The sequence below is a fragment of the Octopus bimaculoides genome, chromosome 11, assembly GCF_046866305.1.
Source record: "Octopus bimaculoides isolate indiv1 chromosome 11, ASM4686630v1, whole genome shotgun sequence".
Lineage (NCBI taxonomy): Eukaryota > Metazoa > Mollusca > Cephalopoda > Octopoda > Octopodidae > Octopus > Octopus bimaculoides.
Window position 1 is genome coordinate 50,634,188 of NC_142938.1, and position 19,481 is coordinate 50,653,668.

Consider the following 19,481-nt stretch of genomic DNA (forward strand, 5'->3'; position numbering starts at 1 on the left):
GACAGCAATACAAACATCAACAACAAAGCGATTAACGAGAACAACATCAACAACAACAACGTCAACAACAATAACATCAACAACAACAACAACATCAGCAACAACTATTGTAACGGCTTTGATTTATTTTAGCTACTATTGTATTTTTATATATATTTTATTCATTTATTCATCTATTCATTCTTCTTTCTTACCTCCTTTATCTATTTATTTATCGCCAAAATGAAACATGGATGTCTTTAATCAATCTCGGGTAGTTTATATTAGCTGGGTAGATAGGTAGGTAGGTGTGTGGGTTGGTAGGTTTGTAGGTACATGGGTATGAATAGTGGGCGGGCGGGTGGGTGCTTCAAATAGGGATAAGAAAAAAATGCTGAGAGTCAGAGATAGAAGAGATAATGGTGGTGGTGGTGCTGGGTGGTGGTGGTAGTGCTGGTGGTGGTGCTGGTGGTGGTGCTGGTGGTGTGGATAGAAAAAACTAGAGAATATAAACGACAAGCGAGAGAGACAAATATACGGTGGTATAGAGGAATGAGACACAGAAGAGGAAGACATGGATATATATACATACATATATATATATATATATATATATATATATATATATATATATATATATATATATAGAGAGAGAGAGAGAGGGAGAGAGAGATTAAAGAGAGTGAAAAAGAGAAAGAGAGAGAATAAGAGGAGGATGTGAAGAGAGAGAGAGAGAGAGAGATTGAGTGATAGTTTGAATTGTGTAGTGGTGGTGGATATATTTGAAGACGAAGAAACGGGTGGGCAGAAACAGGTGGAAGAGTAGGGGGGGCAAGAAACTATTAGGGGTAACTAACCTACTATCATAACATTGCTGAACATGTCAAAAGTAACAACAACAATAGCAACAACAAAAAAAGAAAATAATAAAAGGGGTGGAGGATAGGGGTAGATAGAAGTGTGTTCGGTGAGGTAGAGTGGCTGTTATCACAGTTTAATAAGCAAACTACCTGTAACAATGGAAGTGTAAGAGAGAAGGAGATCGGGATGGTTGTAGTGCTAGAGATGGTGGTGGTGGGGGTGGGGGTAGTGGGGGTGGTTTTGGTGGTGGTGGTTTTGGTGGTGGTGGTGGCGGTGGTGGTGTCGGTAGTAGTTGTAGTGGTGGTGATAGCGGTGATAGTAATGAGGGTGATGGCGATTGTTATAGTTTCTGTTGCTTCTGATCAAAGACTTCCAACCGTAACTATCTCAACCCTTTTCTTCCACAATATATGTCGATGACTCTTGTCATCATGATTTCTTCAAGGTGTGTGTCTTGAGAGAGATTTGGCGGACGTAACATTGGTTCACATTTTAATAATCGTTCTGTGAGAAAGGAATTGTGATAGAATTGTGGAGGGGAGAGGGTAAAGTGAGTGAGAGTAAATAGATTGACAGACGAACGAAGACATAGATAGATAGATAGATAGATAGATAGATAGATAGATAGATAGATAGATAGATAGATAGATAGATAGTTATATAGATAGATAGATAGATAGATAGATAAATAGATAGATAGATAGACAGATAGACAAAGAGACTGATAGATAGATAAAGTAGTAGAGGCGAGAGAGAAGATGGAGGGTGTTGGCGCAACATTGTATAGTTTGTTCACTTAACAAAACACTGCACGAAACGTTAGTCTCAATCAAATGAATATTATTATAAGAGTGGACAGGTAGGTATAGGCAGAGGGGTATGGGAAAATAACAGTAATAGGGTGTGGGAAGATGGTGTGAGGTATAGGCAACAAATGGAAGGTGGGTATTTCCCTACCACCATCACCATCATTATCACCACCTCGTTGATCAACCTCTACCACAATCTTCCACTTCAGCCGTCATCACCACCACCATTATCACCGCCACTAACACGACTATAATCACCGCCACGACGACGACCACCACCACCATCATCTCGATCACCATACCACCACCACCACCACCACCACCACCACTACCACCACAACCATCACTACATCCTCCAAGAACACGACTATCATCACATCACCAGCACCATCGCTACCACCACAACAGCCACCACCACTACCACCACCACCACCACCGCTACCACCACCACACCACTACAGCGACTACCACTGCCATCACTACAGCCATCACGACGACCACCACCAACAACAATACTCACACTAACACCATCAACACCGCCTCCATTTCTACCACCATCACTACCACCACCACCACACCACCACTATCACTACCGTCATCACCACCACCACCACTATCACCACCGTCATCCCCACCGCCACCCCCCACCACCCCCTCCACTTCTACCATTACCCACTTTCCACCGTTAATATATAACGTCAATTTGGATAAATTCCCATCAATTTTCGTGCAATGTTTGTCAAGTGTTGTTTAGAAAGGAATACAAAAAGAAAGGATGAAAAAGAAGAAGAAAAAAAAACAAAAAAAAAAGCCCAGAAAAGACACGAAAGATAAGAACTAAGGAGTAAATAGAAATAAATAAGCGAATGTCAGTGATCCAGATCACATTACAGTAGACACTAAATGTTTTGTATCGCTTATCACCGTGACACTTTCTTGTTGAAGACTAAAGAATAGAGCTAGGACAGCATATACCTTATGTAGAAACGGGGGCCGGAGACAACGAAGGATGGAGTGTCTATTTATATGGCTGCTCACTCGCTCGCTTGTTGCTAGATATAGCAGTTAGATATCCCTCAAATTAGGCCCAGATATCGACATGAAAAATGTGATAAATAAATAAGAACGGACACACTGGGAAATGTATTCCGGTGTGCATTGCATGACAGCATGTCATGTCATGGTTGGAGTATCTTTGATAATGACGTTAATACACACTCAGAGTTGACCTGGCACTAGGTAATAGTAATAACGTCCCACTGCCATATATGGTAATGAGGCCTATTTGATTGATCTCGGTATTTGATTGACCTTGGATATTTGAATGACCTGGGTAAGAATGGACAGCAAAAACAAATGCAGTCAGGAATTGAACTTGGAATCTAATGATACTTTCCTGTTGTGTTGTTGATGATATTGTTATTGTTGTTATATATAGCTTTGGATGATCTCTGACTGAGAGCACCTCTAGCACACAGGTTAGCCTGGTCAGCGATAAGACGCGAACCTCACATCTCTCTTAGCCGAATAAGCCATCTACTTAACGGTGGATTCTTTTATAGATTGGGGGAAGGGGTTTATTGTAGAAAAAAGGTTGTGGGAGGGTTGCTTAAGATCTTTCAGGCCCACCCAAACTGACGATATCGATGTGTTTTGGTGAAGAAAGTAGGAGGCGCTATCGAGTTTCAGCTAATCATTAAGTCGTTAGTAATCAAGAAAATGTCAGTGACAGCGGGTAGACTTCTGATTCAGCGGAGCTCAACTATGATTTGGATAAGAAGAGGATCTTGGGTTATGTCGCAATGTTAAACAAGTGTTTGGACTGTCGTCTTATCAGGCAGCTGGTTTTCATCTGAGGATAATTTTCTACCCATAGCATCTACATCTAGTAGACGGTTGCGGTGAACTGAAGCACATTCTAGCAGAGGAGAAAACCTAATCATTGTGAAAAAGTTTTGGCGATTTTCTAAACGTGAGGTCACCATGAAAAAAATAACAGGAGTTTTAACATTTACGTCATCTCTAAGAACTTAGTTATCTGTTGCTCATTCGGAAGAACGGTATATTTCAGAAGAAATGTGAGGTTTGCGTCTTATCGTTGACCCGGCTAACCTGTGTACGACTGGTGTCCTCAATCAGAGATCATCTGTGACTATATATAATGACTACACTATCATCGACAACACAACAACAATCTATGCCAATTGTGTCTTCAAGCTGTTACAAGAATCTACATCATAAGATGAACGGTGATTGTTTCATGGTGCTGTGAAAAGAATCATGTTTTTATTATCCATAGTGACAGTACCTGTGTTTTGTTAAAATAATCTAGTTCTTGATATACATGATGTTATTGTCTTCATGCTGTTGAATAATTTTACATCTTAATATGCATGATGATTGCATCTTCGTGCTACCAATAAAATACAGTGTTTATTATTTGTGATGATGGTACCTTTGCGCTACTGAAGCAGTCTAAATTTTCATAATATATGATGTCAGTATTTTCGTGCTGCTGAAAGATTTTCATGTCTTCATTGAATTATATTTTCGAAATTTATGTCAATCAAGAAGTGCATTTCCGATATGAACTTTGCGCACGGATTGTCTGAATGGTTTCAAAAGAGTGAAGTACAATCTAGGCATCTGAAACTCCGTACTTAATTTGGAAGACTAGGTTTGTTACAGATAGATCTTTTCAAAGGAAAGCAAAGGATGACAAAGATCTTAGATGGACGGCCATCATTGTACTTGAAAGGCCTTGAATATTGAACAAATAAAGCTGCTTAATGACGAAATAATTAACATCAGTAGAATAACTATTTTTAAGTACAGAGGCTGGATGTTCAAGTGGGAGGATATTTGATGAAATCAATTTAGACGTAAAGATGAAGTATGGATACCGAGGTAACAGAACATCAAACGACGTAGATAATTATGAGAAGAGGTAGCACTTAACACACACACACACACACACACACACACACACACACACACACACACACACACACACACACACACATCATGGCTCTTCGTCGTTTCTGCTCCTGAATTAAAATATTACTGGCCGATTGTGTGTACACTTAACGAAATTTTCAGCCAGAAGCGGCGTGACACAATATTAGACAAGACTGTACAATTTCCAATTACGGATACAATCTGCCTGATGAGGCTCTAAACAGTTTCCGTTTACCCAGCTTTATTCACTAGGTATGGATCGACACGAGGCTACAGAAAATGACATTCCAAGATTCCACAGTTCGAGAGTTATGATGTAAGCAATATATATATATATATATATATATATATATATATATATATATATATATATATATATATATATATATAAAACTTACCTGGAAAAGGATGCGTGGCGTTCGATCATATAATAATATAAATAATATAAACATATGCATATATCCATACATATATGTACATACCTACATCTATATGTATACATACATGCATATATGGGTACAGGACATAAAAAAAAACGTTAAACATAATGAGAAAAGAAAACATAAAAACGAAAACAGAAAACGAATTTTTTTCGAACGACGAAAAAAACAAACAGAGAAACGAGACATGCAACATAAAGAGTATACCCCTTCATCAGCTGTCCCTGTTCCATCTACTCCGTGTTTATATATACACACACATAAGAATACACACATATATATATATATATATAAGACGGGCTTCTTTCAGTTTCCATCTACCAAATCCATTCACAAGGTTTGGTCGGCCCGAGGCTATAGCAGAAAACACTTGTCGAAGTACCGTGAAGTGGGACTGAACCCGGGGCCATATGGGTGGAAAGCAAGCTTATTACCACACAGCCAAGCCTGCACCTTAGTTATGCCATGTGGGCAGTGTCAGATGATTGCGCTAAGACACCAGACGTTATAAAACAATGTTTGCCACATTCGCAGCACACGAAACTAATAGTAGCACATAAAAACGTATTGTGTCTATCGAATAATATATATATATATATATATATATATATATATATATATATATATATATATATATATATATATATATATATATATATATATATATATATATATATATATATGTATATATATATATATATATATATATATATATGCAGACACATATATACATGTATATACGTACATATCCAAACTTATGTGTGTGTGTGTGTGTGTGTGTGTGTGTGTCTGTCTGTGTGTATACATGGAACGCCTCAGGATAATTTGACGACGACCTTCTTTTGTTATACCGCTGTTAATTATCCCTTGATATTTAATTGACTGCGTTACTTAGGAAAAAAATGTTATTTCTGTTTTTAATTCTACATAAGGATTTTAGGCGAAATATTTCAATGGTTCATAGTCAACGTTTCCAACGTCCTTTGCGAGACATCTGCAACGAGTTAAGCAGCTTTAACCTGTTAAGGTAACTGCAATGTGTGCGTATGTGTGTGTTTGTGCGTGTGTGAGTGTGCGCGCGCGTGCGTAAACTGATAACAATATCAGCAAGCAGCAGTAACACCATCGTCGTCGTCGTCATCGTCATCATCATCATCATCAACAACAACAACAACACCAGCAATAATGAGTTTTTTTTTACTAAAAGCACAAGGTCTGGAAAGTTTTGAGAAGGGGCTAGTCGATTACATCAACCCCTAGAACTCAAATGGTATTTATTTCACGGATCTCGAAATGGTAAAAGCAAAGTCGAACTTAACGCCATTTGAATTTAGAACGAAAAATCCAACAAAAATGCCGCAAAATAGTCTGTCCGATGTGATAATGATTCTGCTTGCTCTCCACTTTGTAATAATAATAATAATAATAATAATAATAATAATAATAATAATACTTTTTGACAGAGGTACAGAGTTAGCAATTTTGAGAAGGGATTTGGTGATCCCATCGATCCTAATACTTAACTGGTACTTTAGTTTATAAACCACGAGAGGATGAAAGGCGAAGTTGATGTCGGCGGGATTCGAACTCAAACGAAAATAGCCGGAGGAGATACATAATAATGATCTCTGAAATAGGCACAAGGCTAAAAGCTTTGACGGGAAACGATTGTATAAACACACATACATGTGTGTATGTGTGTGTGTGTGTGCGTGTATGTGTGTGTGTGTGTATGTGTGTGTATGTGTGCGTGTGTGTGTGTATGTGTGTGTGTATATGTGCGTGTGTCTGTGTGTGTACGATGGGTGTCTTTCAGTTTCCATCTACTAAGTCCACTCACAGTGTTTTGGCTGGCCTGTGGCTACAGTAAAAGAAAGTTACCCTAAGTGTCACATAAAGAGCTGTAAAACATATACAAATAATGTTTCTCGGTTCATCCTCGCAGAATAATCCTCTGGTCAAAGACCTTACAGCAGTGACCATCCCGTCCTTTTTCCTGGGTACAGAGCACGAGAAACACAGGACTCTACATTATCAATTGTGATTTTTTTTCCTATGAGATTTTTTGAAGGAGATTTGGCTGCTCTTTCTAGCAACTTGAACAGACGTGTTGAAGATACTTTGTCCATTTTTCTCTGTTACATTCTATTGTTTTTTATAGCCAACGTACAGTCTTGATTGAGTGAAACTTTGATCAAATACTCTCAAACATAACAATCTGTGTTTTATTGTGGTATTCCATACCCTTAACTACATCATCCAAAATATCTTTCGTTATCAAAGACGATAGATGTGAGTTGAGGAAAATTTGACTACTGTCTCTAGCATAACGCCTGCTAATAGGTTCCTTTCTAGGTTTTTTGGATTGTGTGATAATCACACGGCTACGCCTGCGCCTATATATATATATATATATATATAAATATACACACATACACACAGACATACAGTATACAAACGCAGAGTTTATAAAAGAAAACCATTAAACGGCCATACCGAAGGATATCACGTTCAGACCCTGAAGAGACTGCACCGTTTTATAGTAGGGCTGCAATTCCGACGATTACTAATCGGTGCAATCGAAATATGTATTGGTCTTAAAAAGCAGTATATATTTATAGAATTAAAGGTAATGCTATTGTTATTACAGAGTAATCCTTATTTTTGATATTGTCAATATATATAGACGATGACCTCTCCCATCGTTAGACGACGTTTGGGGGTTCGACAATTTCTTACCGAACGAATACGCAAACGATTTGTTTATAGTGATCAAATGTTTATGTAGACATAAGCTCACTCCTTCCAGATCGACATTACCTGTACAGGTGCAATAGCTGCCACATATCAGATCTCGAAATAATCGCAGAGCAACGGGAAATGAATTGTTTTGCTCAAGAACACAACGCAACGCTCGGTCTGGGAATCGAAGCCACCATCTCGCTATCGTAAGTGCAACACCTTAACCACTAGCCCATGCACCTTCATATATATATATATATATATATATATATATATATATATATATATATATATATATATATATATATATATATATATATATATATATATATATATATATATATATATATATATATATATATATATATATATATATATATATATATATATATATATATATATATATATATATATACACATATATATATATATTATGATTGACCGTTGACTGAACACTATTCAATTTTTTTTCTCCGTGTTTTTCTCCTTGTCTCCGTATTCTTTCTGTTGAAGAGCGTAGCTCGAAACGTAAAAGACTTTCCGTATTCCCGAGCGTCATACTAATATATACTTTTGTTATTTACAGCACCTGTCCTCGTCTGTTGTTATTATTTGTATATTCTGCCATATATATATATATATATATATATATATATATATATATATATATATATATATATATATATATATATATATATATACATATATATATATATATATATATATATATATATATATATATATATATATATATATATATATATATACACTAGACTACCCGTAACCCGTTGGGTCACTGATGGTTCAGTTTATAAAACATTGAAGCTGATTTCAACATTGCATCAAAATGATAGTTAAGTTTATGATGATTCAGTTAAATATTTCAATTCATTCGTGTCATTACAAGTTTGGTTTACAAGTTCGTGTTTAAGGTTTTATTGATTATTTACAGCATATAATAAAAATAGAACTTCTGGGATAAACTTGAACTCCAGTAATAGCATTTATTTATGGCATATGTGAACACTTCTACAAAAATGCAAAAGGAATTGTTATTTAATGTAAACATATAATTAATAAAAACAAATTTCCATTTCAGGGTTGTGTTACTTTCGGAGTATTTTCCCATTATGCATCGTTTTGGCTACTTATGAAGGTACCCCCAAAAACTGCGTATCTCAGGAACCACGTATCTCGGGAACATCAGTACATTCGAGAGTGAATAAGAAACATGGGGGGTTGTCTTGGTGTTTGCTAGAAATAATTGCCAATTCTCCCTCAACTCACTTTTTCCTCTGGAAATATTTATTATTTTTTTTTTTACCGTAAATTCTTCTCCCATGGCCTTAAGTTACTAAAAAAAAAAAAAAAAAGCCAAAATCTATCCGGAGTGGGATGGTGAGGAATTTCAAAAATTTTCGAAACATTTATTTCATAGAAAGACGCCCACCATCATTTCGAAGAATGTGGTGAAATAAAAAATGGGAAAAATCTCCGTCAGAATGGAGTAGTTCCAACTTATTTCGTTTTCCTGATCCGAAACTCCGATTTTTTGTTACTCCTGTTCCCACGCCCTCGGATAAAAGATGTTCAGAGAAACATTTCAATTGAATTCAATACTGCGTACCAACAAAGTTTTGTTGACAATATGAAGACACAAATAACTTAAACTGTTCAATGTGGAGCGCACATTTTCGGGGGGGGGGGCGATCTGGAAATCTGGAAACCCTTCTCTTGTGCTGAAATTAGAAATAATTCCATTCCAAATAGGAGAATTGTGTCTACCAGAGTGCTCAGCGTTAATTTTTCTTGTGCTCAGAGTTCAAATCTAATCTTGCTTCCCTCTGGAGTCAATAAATATATTATTAGTCCAGAGCAATAGACTGGTAAAATCATTAAATCGTCTGGCAAGATGCCTTGCAGTCTAAATTCAAATTCTCTTTCCCAATATTGGCTTCCACGTAACAGCGTAGGGACTCAGCCACTAATGTCAGGCGCAGCGATTCGTAGGTAGAAGCGAATAAGAGTAACACATGAACATGAAACAGAATAAACGCTAGAATAGTGTTTAATATAATCAGAGCAGTGGATATCAGAAGTGACAGAGCATTTGAGAACACTCTTTGTGATATTCAATTCCATTCATGCTTTTAGTTCAAATCCAGTCGAGGTCGATTTTAACTTTCATTGTTTTGGGATTGGTTAAAAATTAGAAGTACTTGGGTGATGGGTGAGTATATTCCTTAGTATCAGATGGGAAGTCTTGCTGTGGTATCTATTACGGCTGTAGGGATTATGGGATCAAATCCTGCCCCTCACCGAAAGATATTGACACTTCTGTGCGGAATGGTAACCAACCGATAGTAAAGAAACAGTCGATTGGGCAACATTTCGTATAGTATTTAGTTAGACTGCCAGTTATTACTATGGTTAATTATTACTGAGTCTTCTCATCAACAGCCCTCTTTCTCTCTCCTTATAAAATGTCTGACCTTATGTCAAATTATTAATCATCATTATCATTAGCACTATATTTCAAATATTGCCGACATCGACTTTACCTTTCATTCTTTCGGGGTCGATAAAATAAGTACCAGCTGAATATTGAGGTCAATGTAATCGACTTTTCCTCTCCCCTGAACTTGCTAGCCTTGTGCCAAAATTTGAAACTACTATTGGCATTATCAAAGGCCTTGAGCTGGCATAATCGTTAGCATGCACGTCAAAATATTTAGCGGCATTTCGTCTGCCTCTACATTCTGAGTTCAAATTCCGCCGAGGTCAACTTTGTCCTTCATACTTTCGGGGTCGATAAAATAGGTACCAGTTCAGCACTGGGGTCGATGCAATCGACTTAACTCACACACGAAATTACTAATCTTGGACTAAAATTTGAAAACATTATTACCGTTATCTAAGGTGGTGAACTGGCAGAATCGTTAACACACCGAGCAAAATGCTTAGGCGCATTTCGTCCCTCTTTATATTCTGAGTTCAAATTCCTCCGAAGTCGATTTTGCCTTCCATCCTTTGAGGGTCGATGTAATCGACTTCTCTACTCCTCAAAATTTCTGTCCTTTTGCCAAAATAAGAAAGGATTATTAGCATTATCTGAGACGGCAAGTCAAATACTAGGGTTTTGGGACCCCAAAATTGCTGGCCTTCCTCCAAAATTTGCGTTATTAGCATTCTCTAATGTGGTGAGATGGTAGAATCGATAGTGCGTCGGACAAAATGCTTAGCGGTATTTTCTTCGACTCGTGAGGTTCTTAGTTCAATTCCGCTGAAGTCAGCTTTGCCTTCCATTCGTCCGGGGTCGATAAAATAAATTACAATCGAAGTACTGAGGTCGATGTAATCGACTTGGTCCCTCTCCTCAAAATCGCTATCTAATGCCGAAAGTAGAAAGAAATATTAGAATTGTCTAAGATGACGAGCTGGCAGAATCGCCAGAGCGTCAGAAAACGCTTTTCACTATTTGCTGTGGATCTTTACGTTGTGAGTTCAAATATTGCTGAAGTCAACTGAGCCTATCTTCCTTTCGGAATCGACAGAAAAAGTGCCAGTTAAATATTGGGATAGATGCAATCGAATTAACCCATCCCATCAAAACACAAGGTTGACTTAATCGACTAGCCCCCTTCAACAAAACATTTCAGGCCTTGTGCCTATAGCAGAAAACAGAAAAGATTATGAGTAAGAGGACGAAGACGATGAGCTGTTAGAATCGCTAGCGCGTCATACGAAATGCTTAGTGGTATATCTTCCAGTTCTTTTTGTTCTGAGTTCGAATGCCACCAAGTTTGATTTTGCCTTTCATTCTTTCGATGTTGATAAAATAAGTACCAGTTGAGCACTGGAATCGCATATAATCGTGTACCCCTCCCCCAAAATTTCAGGCCTTGTGTCTCAATTCGAAAAGATTATAAAAGGTGTTGTGCTGGCTGAATGCTTACTGGAATTTTTTCCGGCTTTTTACATTCGGAGTTCAGATCCAACAGAGGTCAACTTTGCCTTTTATCCTTTCGAGGGCTGTAAAATAAGTACCAGTCGCGTACTGCAATCGATGTGATCGAATTCTTCCTTCTCTCAAAATTGCAGACCTTTTGCCAAAATTAAAATGAATTGATATCAACATGTGTACAAAAGTAGCGAGCTGACAAAATGCTTTCAGGTATTTCTTCCAGCTCTTTACTTTCTGGATTCAAGTCCCACTGAAGTCAGTTATGTCTTTCATCTCTCTGGGGTCGATAACATAAAGTACTAGTGAACTTCTGATGGTCAATGCAATCGACAGATGAAATGCCGCTCAGCATTTTGACCTGTGTGATAAGGATTCTGCCAATTCACCGCCCTGCTTGAGCGTAAATATTAAAAAATATTACCGTTTTGAATTTAACCTATCAACGAAGATTTTTTAAGATTACGCTTTGGATTCGTTGCCTCATTCATTTTAATAAACACACCTACATTGATACTCCCCTGTTGCATTTTTAACCCTGCAGCTGCAATTAGGAGGAGAACATTGTGCAATAATGGACGACGTTGTAAACAAGCGGTGTCATCCACCTCAACAAAATGGTGACAAGTTTGTAAGCCTACATGAATTATTACAGAGAATCTGTTAAAGTCATTTACATTTTTTTTTTTTTTTGCCGTTTCCTCCCCTTTCATGTGGAATTGGCGTAAAATACAGACAGCCGACACGATATTTTTCTAAATCTCAACTTTAGAATTTCAGCAGATTTAAATTGTGCTTTCATAAAAATGTCAATACGGTCAAAATGCAATGTAAAAAAAAAAAGCACAACAAATATAAACTTTTTTTTAATGCCTCTTAGATGATTGTTGACAATAACCACAAGCGTAGGAGGGAAGTGGAGGGGAATGGAAAGAGGGGAATGGAAAGAGGGGAAGGAGAGGAGAAGAAGGGGATAAATAAATTTGCAAAATGCAAATTCTTATATCCATTTCCGAAAGAGATACTAAAAGAAGAAAATGGTTACCAATATGAAGACAATGGTTATAAAAAAAAGTGATAAAACAAAACAGAGACGACAATTTCGTGTTTCGATTCGTTTTGCTTTGTGCTGTTTTCATTATTATTTATTATTATTTTTTATTATTATTATTACTATTTGTTTTTTTCTTCTTCAGCAACTGAATACATAATAATTGTTGTTGACTAATACGGGCAGATAACTCACTGCACATATAACTTCAACATCTGTTGTTACAAGTAAGGCATGTTTTCATTCTGAAGTTCAAAGGGAAGAATGCTTGTGTGTAGAGGGGTGGTTTAGTTCTGTGTTTATAAGGGGGTAGTGTATGAAAGAAGAAGAAAAAGAAGAAGAAGAAGAAGAAGAAAAAGAGGGATAGAAAGAGAAATAGATATTGATAGAAAGAAAGGTGAACGTTGAAATAGAAAGGGCGTACTGGAAGAACGCAAGGGTGGGGAGGGATTGTGGAGGAAGTATTGGGGGTAGGGAGGAAGTATGGTTTAAATGAGTGAGTGAGAGGAATAAAGGATGGTTAGAAACAGTGAGCGCACTTCCCTTAGTAAGGGTGCTGGCCTAAAAATAAGTCATTACGTTAGAAATGTTTGTGGTATCCCATAGTTGAAAAGCCGCAAGTTCGAGTTTCATATCAGATCAACTCATGGCAAACAGCTTTCAGCTGACCAACTTGATGGCAAAGAAGAACTTTTCAAAATTAATTACACTTAAGTTGGTATTTATATTATTAATTATCAGCTATTTATGATGACAATCAACGTGGATTTGATTAACAAATTAATGAGACTGTTTGATTTAGGTAAGTACTTGACTTGTATTTCTCATGCCTTTTTCCTTTTTCTTTGATAGTTTTTTTTTGGTGTATATATATATATATATATATATATATATATATATATATATATATTGTTTATTGTCTTTGTGAAGCGAATCTAAAGGAGAAAATGCCAATGTACTTGAAAGTTTCTGCGAGTATGTCTTTTTGTATGTGTGTGTGTGTGTGTGTGTGTGTGTGTGTGTGTGTGTTTGCAGCCATGCCATGCATCTGGAGTTTAAAATTACATATAAAGACCGTGAACACATGAAACAGTGAAATAAGAAACTCTATGTCTGTGTATAAGTGTATGTGTATGTGTGTGTATGCGTATGCATGTATGTGTATGTGCATATGTGTATATGTATGTATGCATATATATATATATATATATATATATATATATATATATATATATATATATATATATATATATATGCAATGTGTGTCGAGGGACTGTGTATGCAATAACAGAAGGAAACGAAAAATAAAAAGAAAGAAAGGGTCTCACCAAGCTTTGTGTGAGAATGGGCAAAAGTTTTATAAGGCAAAGAATGAGACATGAAAAAAGCGAAACAGATAAAAAGATGGTGATAAAGGGGGAAATAAATACAAAGAAATTTAAAAATGAAGCAAGTCATACAAAAATTTTAAAAATAAAGAGATCGGAAGGAAAAGTAATAACAAGAAAGAGAAGGAGGAGAGAAAGGGGAGAAAGAATGAGTTAATAAGAAGACAGGATGGAAATGTTCCTTTTTTTTTTTTTTGGCTATTATAATTCCATTCCCATCGAGGATATTTTATAGGAATATTAAATCTATCTCAGTACTTGGCGAGAATTTTATTTCACTGACCTCGGAATGATAACAAGCGTAGTTGATATTGGCAGGGTTTGAACACAGGAAATAAAATTCCATAATTGAATATCACAAAACGTTTTGTCCAGCGGTCTTAAAGGATTCTGCCTATCTGATGAAGTTTATCGATGCAAATAACATCTTGTACATCATTTTTTTACAAATCTAAAACGACAATAACGATTGCATAATTCATAGAAAATGCCATGTTTTTTGTTTTGTTTTTTAATTTTAAACACATTGTTGTAACTATTCGACTAACAGTACCCTAGTATATCATTGGTTACTTATAGGCAAAATTGACCAAGAAGAATTTGAAAATAAAACAGAAAACTGAAACCTTGTAAAAGATTTAACTTTTCTATAAGCAAAGGATATTAAGTATAGACAACACTTCACAGCATAACAACGATTACATTTCATACATAGAAATATATTCAGTTACTATTCTTTTATTCGTTTATTTGTTTCACTCATTGGACTGTGGCCATGCTGGAGCAACGCCTTCAAGGGTTTAGTCGAACAAATCATCCCACTGATTTCTTTCTTTTTTTTATTTAGCCTTCTATTTATTCTATCGGTTTTGTAGAACGAAACGCTGAGTTACAGTGGCCTGAACAAACCACTGCTGATTGTAAGGAAAAAGAGAGACACGCACAAATACACGCGTGCACACATATCTATCTATTTTGCTGTCTGTCTATCTATTTATCTATCTAGCAATCAATCAAAATCTCTCTCTCTTTCTTTCTTTCTCTCTCTCTTTCTTTCTTTCTCTCTCTCTTTCTTTCTTTCTCTCTCTCTTTCTTTCTTTCTCTCTCTCTCTTTCTTTCTTTCTCTCTCTCTCTTTCTTTCTTTCTCTCTCTCTCTTTCTTTCTTTCTCTCTCTCTTCTCACACGCACTCGCGCGCACACAGAAAGTAGTTCCGTACAGTTTTTGTCTATCAAATTCATTTACTAGTCATTGGTCGGCTCGGAGCTATCCTGGGAGACACTTGCCAGAGGTACTGCTCTGTGAGATTCAACCTGTGACCACGTTGATGGAAAGCAAACGTCTTTACATTACAGCCATGCTTGATATTTCAACTTAATTGATTGAACGTTACGAAAAATATCATAAGAAAAAGATTAAATATATTCACCAAGACAGAACAATAGATTGTGAAACATTGGTTTCGAATTTCAGCACAAGGCCAGCAATTTCGAGGAGGGGCTTAGTCGATTAAATCGACCCTAGTTCACAACTGGTAATTTTATCGACCCCGAAGGATGAAAGGCAAAGTCGGCATCGGTGGAATTTGAACTTAGTACATAAAGACGGACGAAATACCGCTAAGTATTTTGCCCACCCTTGGCGTGCTAACGATTCTGCCAGCTCTCCGCCTTTGCATTGGTTTCTAGCATAAGTTTCGGCCGAAGTTGGCCCAGGTCATGTCTAATTTATTAGATACACAGTCAGCACTTCGGCAGCATAGCCCATTCGAGCAGAGAGTTATTGTTTTTAGAGACATATCCGGGTGTGAGTGGTTTGTCTGGTATTTGTTGGAGGTAATCATCTAAAGACCGTTTGAATGCTGTGAAGTAACTGTTCTCCTTTATGTGGACTGGCACGATGTTGAAGAGAGCAGGGCCAGTTAAGGTGAAATAGTTCAGTCTTGGTGTTGTGATATGACATAAACAAGGTTTCTGTAGTGGACGGATGGCACTGGGGCCAAGTCTCGGATGAATTTTAAAGATGATACCTATATCATCTGGGCAATGTTGAAGGAATATTATCTACATAATATAGATGATACAGCGTTCATAGCGGTGTTGGAGGTAGTAAAGCCTCAGCTTTTTGGGTCGATCCCAATAGTCAAGGCTTATATATATATATATGCTTATATATATATATATTTGCACACATAATGTTTGGCTTCGAATTTTGAGGGCAAATCTTTGAAGAGATTTAATCTCAGACAATTCCACAAGCATAATGACTTCAAATGGTGTATATATCTATATATTTTTTTAGTATGATGCACAGACGCTGAGTATAGTTTAATACTCTTTCAGTTCCGTACACTGAATTTTTCTACATTCCGGTAAACTTCACCAATACCCATGAATCTTTTATTCATTGTTTCCTATATATAGAGTCATGAATATCGTTTAAGTAGTTGACAATCGCGCATCCGGCGTCACCGAGTATCGTGAAAGTCGTAATGCGTCATTTATTCTCACGAGTCACAGCAGCGACGATGTTCGTCTCGATCCGATTTATATTGTGCTTTTGACACAAGAAGTCTATGAACGAATTTTATCTCTGTCAATTTCACATCATTATGCCATCAAACGGTGTGTATACACAGATGACGATTTTAATTTAAGGCAGTTTCAATTTTACACAGTTTTACTTGTATAGAAGTTTGTATATGTTTTAGTAAAAGCTGAAGCTTCTAGAATCTTTACTCGCATCACGTTGCCTATTATTTAAACAATCCTAGAAATTAAGCAAAAATATTCGTAAACTATACAAATTTTGATGGGACATGTTATCAATATATTATCAATATAACCATGCTTTAAATTCCAGATATATTTTGATAGCGGGTTGTTGAGACTTATTTAGTGTTATAATGCATACGGGGATAGTTCCTTAAAAGAATTTTCTGTTGTTTGCAACGGGGAGATCTTAGCTAGATACAAAAATTGTTTTAGAAAGACGCATGCCGTTTGAGAGGATGCGTATTAAAATTATTACAATTACACAGAGGAGAAAAAGGCTGTTCGCGTTTATAGTGGATAGTTTTCGGTTTAGATTGGCTATTGAATAAACGTAGATTTTTCGCATCTTTGGAGCTCAACTTAAATTTATTTTCATTTAATATTTTATGTATATATAACACGGCGTAATGCTTATTTAGAATGTCTATAAAGATCGAACATTGAAACAGTATGGAGCAGATTTTGTTTTTAGTATTAGTCGTTTTCAGTCTTTGATAGCAGTGTATTATTCAAATAATCAGCAGTGTTGCTAAATGATTCATTAAAGGATAACCTGGACATGCTCTAATATATATATATACTAAGAGCACTCCGTCGGTTACGACGACGAGGGTCCCAGTTGATACGACCAACGGAACAGCTTGCTCGTGAAATTAACATGCAAGTGGCTGAGCACTCCGCAGACACACGTATTCTTAACGCAGTTCTCAGGGAGATTCAGCGTGACGCAAAGTGTGACAAGGTTGGCCCATTGAAATACAGGTACTTCTTTTTTGCCAGCTTAGTGGACTGGAGCAACAGGAAATAAAATGTCATGCTCAAGGACACATGTCACTGGAAATTGAACTCACGACCTTACGATCGTGAGCCGAATGACCTAACGACTAAGCCACGCGCCTATGTATATATGGGGTGGGGTGTATCGTTTATTTTTTAGTTTTCAGTCTTTACACTGCGACCATGTTGGGGCACCGTCTTGAAGACGTTTAGCTCAATGAATCGACCCCAGTACCTTATTTCAAAACCTGATATTTATTTTATCGCTCCCGTTTGCCGAACCACGAAGTTATGGGGACGTAAACAAAAAAAGCGGTTATCAAGCGGTGGTTGCACATACACACACACATGTACACACACACACGTACACACACATATTAATATATATATGAAAGATCGCCTTTGCCTTTCATCCTTTTGGCGTCGATAAATTAAGTACTACTTGTGTACTGGGGTCTGTCTAATCGACTGGTTCCCTCCCCAGAAGTTTTGGGCTTTGTGCCTAGAATAGAAATATATGTGTGTGTGTGTGTGTGTGTACACGATGGGATCTATTCACAAGGCTTCGGTTGACCCGAAGGTATACTATGAGACATTTGAGCAACGTGCAAAGCAATAGGGCTGAACCCGGAGCCATGTAGTTGGGAAGCAAGCTTCTTTCCACACAACAACGCCTATATTTGTTTACGAATATTTATGCTTATATAATGTCACGCTGCGTCCTTTATTTTAATTGTTTAAATAACAGATAACGTGGAAACCAAAGTAAGGATTCAAGAAGCTTCCGCTTCTTAATCATACAAACTATATATTGAATTATTTTTGCTATCGTTTGTAAGCAGAAATCAGCCCGTGTGTGTGTGTGTGTGTGTGAGAGAGAGAGAAAGAGAGAGTGTATGTGTGTGTGTGCGCGCGTGCGTGCGTGCGTGTGTGTGTGTGTGTGTGTGTGTGTGTGTGTGTGTGTGTGTGTGTGTGCGTGCGTGCGTGCGTGTGTGTGTGTAGAAAAAACAAGAAGTCTACACGGAAAGCACATTCTTTTAATTATGATCTGCATGTACGCGAAATATCATAGAAAGTGAAATAGCTGTATGAGTGTATATGCATAATTTTCTTTTATCCTTAAAAACATTTGAGGGAGAACACAGCCTTGAATGTCACTGTTTGAGACGCTGGGAAATATTCATAGACTCTGATAAGGTGATGATTGATAGGATGGGTAAACAGATGGACTGTTAAATAAATTGTATTTTCGACAACTAGAATGACTTATTTACCAATAGATCAATCCTCTCATCTATTAATCCATATATATATATATATATATGTATGTTGTATATGTATGTATATATATATGTATGTTGTATATGTATGTATGTATATTCTTCTACTTGTTTCAATCATTTGACTGCATGCCGGCGCACTGCCTTTAGTCGAACAAGTTGACCCCAGGACTTATTCTTTATAAGCCTAGTACTTATTTTAACGGCTAAGTTACGAGGACGTAAACACACCATCGTCGGTTGTCAAGCGATGGTGGCGGGACAAACAAAGTCACACAAGTATTCCTTTCCCAAGCGTCCAGTAACACAATCTGTATCACGTCCTCGCGTTGTTGTTTTTTGTTGTTGTTTTCTTGTCGTTTTCCTTTTTTGAACCAATATATATATATATATATATCCGATGGGCTTCTTTCAGTTCCCGTTTCCCAAAATCCTCCTACAAAGCTTTGGTTGACCCGGGGCT

At 36.9% G+C, this 19,481-nt stretch overlaps 2 protein-coding genes across 4 annotated transcripts in view; one reads left to right on the top strand and one right to left on the bottom strand.

The window, feature by feature from the left end:
• Positions 1-19,481, bottom strand: part of LOC106880752 (protein Wnt-2b) — a 180,781-nt gene that overhangs the window by 45,857 nt on the left and 115,443 nt on the right. The window lies entirely within an intron of this gene.
• LOC149133325 (uncharacterized) overlaps positions 13,292-19,481 on the top strand; it is a 411,948-nt gene continuing 405,758 nt past the window's right edge. For 2 of the 3 annotated variants that reach the window (XM_089359963.1, XM_089359966.1), the window contains exon 1: positions 13,292-13,603. The gene's annotated coding sequence lies outside the window, so the exon portion shown is untranslated. The remainder of the gene's footprint in view (positions 13,604-19,481) is intronic. The other variant, XM_089359965.1, reaches the window with a different exon arrangement.